Raw genomic sequence first — 4,663 nt, 5'->3', positions numbered from 1 at the left:
TTCTGAGAGTTCTGTATTCGCTGATTCTGTCCGGGAAACAAGGAAACAAACAAACCTTTTTTGCCAAGGTAAAATGGCAAATAGGAAGGAACTACTGCTAAATGAAGTATATACATTTCATTTGGTGGGGCCTATTGGTTTTGAGTACAGGACATTTTTCTATCTGTGCACATCCAGGTGTATGCTATGAGAAGCCAAGAAAAGGTGGGAGATTGAAAGATGGAAGGGAGAATGGAGGTGGAGTCTAACTAGCAGATGTTGCTTCCTTTCCAGGGAAATCACTGAAAAAATATTGTGGTCATAGACACAAAGTAGCATTTGTAATTTTATTTTGCTTGCAACTTTGCTAAATCTAAGCCATAGGACAAATCACTTACGGCACCAGGCAATGTTTCACTCACAAGAGCCAGGACTCACTATAAATTTGTCTGGGGAGGATTTGGTGGCTCAAGCAGTGTCATGCCATGCTAAACATCTCAGCACCCCCTATCAATCATTTGCTTTCCACTTACCAAGAAGAAAGTCTCAAGAACAGGCCAAAATGGCTTTGGTGAACTTGCCTTGACAGCCTGCAGTCACAGTGAGTTAGTACTTCCCTCAATATTCTTGGCACAATTTTTAGTAGCATGGGATTAGGGGTTCATATTGGACCTGGAGATTGTGTAAGCCAGTTGTTGGGGTTTCAGTGCACTGGTGTAACAGTTCAGGATCTGGTTGACAATGCAACATTAGCTTTAAAATGATTAGAGTAGAATGTGGTCATAGGTGTTCTCAAGGGAGCTGGCCAGAAAATCTACCCAGCTTTGGTATTATTAAATTGGCTACCTTCTCATATATGCATGAATGCAAGAAGTGACTGTTTTCAGGTATTGTTAGCAGAAGGACAGAGTCACCCATTCTCAGTATGTGCACAGTGTATGAATGAGCTTCACCTGAGAGGAAAGACAATAGGAGCGCATACCAGGGCTCATGTTGACCCAAGGCTAGAACATTGTGGCACCTCCATGCCTGCGGGGGCCAGCTGGCTGAGTGTCTGTGCTAAGACTAGCAGAGTCCCTAGACTTGATGGGACACAGTGCTGCCTGTTGTGATGCGTTAACATTACTGGGGCTCATGATCACGTGAACAGACATAGTAGAAGTGCCCTTTCTCCAGACTTTTGGAAAATATGATGTGGGTTATTGTTGTGCCCCAGTAGACAATATTGCGGATTCACAGGGTGACTTTATATGAATCACCCACTGTTACTTGGATGCTTTCAGCTCTCTGGCTATAAAGCAGTTCTCCCCCAAATTATATGTGCATTTTTGTAAGCCAATGAAGGTGATTTATGGTAAAGATTAAGATGAACATGGACATTCCATTCATTATTACTCAGGCAAAAAACCAGTTGATTGTGTGTAGTCCTGCCTCTGACCCATGCCACGTTTTCCTGTTTTATCTGCAAACTTCTGAATCCTGACTAATGTTGCCAGCAGCCTGGGGGGAGGGGGTAATGCCCTGCCCCTTTAATAGAGGCTTAATGGGCTGTTATTTACCAGGTGATGTTATTTACACCCCCATGCCATGGAAAACTTCAGCTGCCCATTTCCCTACTTTTTTCTACATGAATAGGTCTGTTTTAAGGGAACAAGACATCTTTCTCTATGCCTGTTGGCAATCCTATTCCTGGCAAAATCCCTAGGTCTTGCTGAAACATTTGTAAGGGCCACCATAAAGTAGTGGCTGCCACTAACAAGTTGCAAGACTGGAGCTGTTTTTAACAGCACTGATCAAGCATGATATCAAGAAAGTCAATAGCCAGGAGCTTAGTGATTTTGTATAGGGAAAGTTGTATTTACTTAATTCATAATTAATTCTCACTCTTCTGGTATTTGTGAACATGTTTAGAATATGAGTAGTGTTGTTCACAGTTATAAACCTAGTATGAACATTTTCTGGATCTGAAGTAGGTGCCTTCTCATAGTACCTGTCAAATTATGTACCAGATGTTATTTGAAATTGTTAGTAGTCATTACACAATGCCTGGAGTTGCTGCTGTCTTTTCTAGCAGGGCTTCATTGCCTTTAAGAGCTGCATGACGCATAGAAATCCAAAAGTGAAGGGAAGTTTCTTGCTCTCTCACTTTGTAGTAAATTTATACCCCTAATCTCATGGGTAATACTATTATTCTGGGTCAGAGGCATCACTGGAATATGAGACGCAGTAAATTCATCTCAGTTTTTGCAGGCTAGTGGGGATCAGGATATGGCCTTGTATTTTAGCAGAGGGCTGTTGCAAACTCTCTCAGACTTTGATGTCCAGATTCTGAGGCTCGGGGGAGGGTTAATTCAACTCACTGTGGAGTATAAGTCAAACATCTGATGGCACCTGCGGCAAATGTGACCAGTGAGCATTCTTACCTCATTGCCAACTCCTAAGGCAAAAGAGTGGTATGGATCACTTGGCAGTGGATCATTTACCAGTGGAGTATGGGGTCATGGCTGCCTCTCTGCCCCCCCTGCCACTTACTTGACCAACTGGCCATCCAGAAAAACTAGATGCTCTCTGAAAGCTATATAGAACCACTTTGCAACATTCACTCCAGAAATTGCTATGCCACCCTTCTACCAACCCCGCTAAACTTTGCTCAGTCTGAGCTTCATTTCTGCATAATTTGGCCTTTTTGCTAAGAAACAATGCAAGTTAGAAGAGCAGCAGCTGCAGCACCTGCCTGAATGCTGCAGAGGCACTTCCCTTTCTTGCTTTTTTTTAAAAAACACAAAACAAAACCCCAAAACACCAGAAACCTTATTTTTAGCAGAGCCACCGTTCACCTTGGAGGAAAAACAAACTGGTAGTTTCAGAGGTTCAAAATGATAAGACAGGAACTGCACAATGGGGAGGGGGCTGTGCTCTGAAATGTTTTGCATGTACATTGATGCTTCATGGGTTCAATGCTGAGTTTAGATACAAAGACACTTGTGAAATTGCCAACCTATCTAAAGGTACTTCAGAATTCTAAGAGCTGCCAGTATTGGTGTGTGCCTTTTCCTTGGTTTGTGGGAAAACTGTATAGTGACCCTATGAATTAATGTTCTCCAAAATGTTGTGGAAGAAAAATATTGCAAAATTCTGTACCTTGGGGTAGTTTTATATTCCCCCCAAGTAAGAGATGTTCAAATGTGGCATTGCTCCTGTTTGTAAAATAGTGGTGTCCAGATTGGAGGGTCAATCATGTTTCTGTAGTGGGAGGTGAGTAAGCCTCAGGCAGACATGTAGCTGCTGCTGAATATAAATAAACACTTAAAGAAAACGGCGCAGTGCGGCTCTTGTGTGCCCCCACAACCCAAGCACTTTCCTTTCCTTTTTCTATTGCAGTAAATAACATGGCTTCCAGCTCGCAGAGTCTGGTGATGGTGAGATACTGATTTGGGTTATTAGTTCCTGGGGACATCTGCCTGTTTAATATATGCAGGCATTATGGATGTACATAATGAGAGCATCAATCCCTGATTATAGTATGGTCCTGAGAAATGTCAAATGGTAGGGGTTTATTACTCTGACAGAAGATACTTGCTCTAATAACAAAATACTAAAAGAGATAATCTAAGGTGCTCTGCATCATTAATGCAGTTGTGAAAACCTTGTATAGCGGCAGAATATTGTCATACCGTTCAATATTTTCCAACATGGTCCCCAGTTAACAAGCTAAATAAAACTGTAAGGAGAGAAGTCACCAAGTCAGCTCATGTGTGCCTGTTTTCCTGTGTGTGTGAAGTCCTGTCAAGTCACTTCTGACTTCTCATTAACAGCCTTGCTCAGGTCTTAAAACTGAGGGCCCTTGTGGCTTCCTTGATTGAGTCAATCCATCTCAGGTTGTGTCTTCCTGTTTTCCTGTTGCCTTCAGCTTTTCCTAGAATTATTGTCTTTTCCAGTGATTCTTGTCTTCTCATAATGTGACCAAAATACACATGAACACATGGAGTTGCCTTATACTGAATTAGACTACCAGTCCATCAGAGTCAATACTCAGACTGGCAGTGGCTCTCCAGGTCTCAGGCAGAGGTCTTTCACATCACCTACTGCCTAGTCCTTTTAACTGGAGATGCTGGTAATTGCACCTGGGACCTTCTGCATACCAAGCAGATCCTCTACCACTGAGACACAGCCCTCCTCTCAGTTTAGTCATTTTAGCTTCTAGGGAGAGTTCAGACTTGATTTGATCTGTAACCCACTTGTTTATTCTTTCGGCAGTCCATGGTATCCATAAAACCCTCCCCCAGTACTGTTTTACTAGGTTCTGAGTATTGTGTGCCAGAGAGGCCTTGGTTCAGTGGTACAGCACATACATTATGTAAAAAGGTCCCAGACTCAGTCCACAGCATCTCCAACTGAAGGATCTCAAGAGGCAGGTTTGGGGAAAGGCCTTTAACTGCATGAAGCGCTGGACAGCTGCTAGCAAGTGGAGTAGCTAAAACTGAGTTAGATGAACCCTCAGAATGGTATGACCCAGTAAAAGACCCTACATATGTCCTCTGGCAAAAAGAACCTATGAAAGTTACTGTAATTGGGAAAAGTGCAACACAGACATGCTTTGAGAAATGATTGAAATTTTGTAAGCTACCCTCAGAATTCACCAGTACCTGGTTTGCCTTATTCAGTTCTGATATCAGTTTAGTGG

This window comes from Gekko japonicus, unplaced genomic scaffold (genome assembly GCF_001447785.1).
Source record: "Gekko japonicus isolate JY-2015 unplaced genomic scaffold, Gekko_japonicus_V1.1 scaffold370, whole genome shotgun sequence".
Lineage (NCBI taxonomy): Eukaryota > Metazoa > Chordata > Lepidosauria > Squamata > Gekkonidae > Gekko > Gekko japonicus.
Note: the sequence above shows the minus strand (reverse complement) of the source record.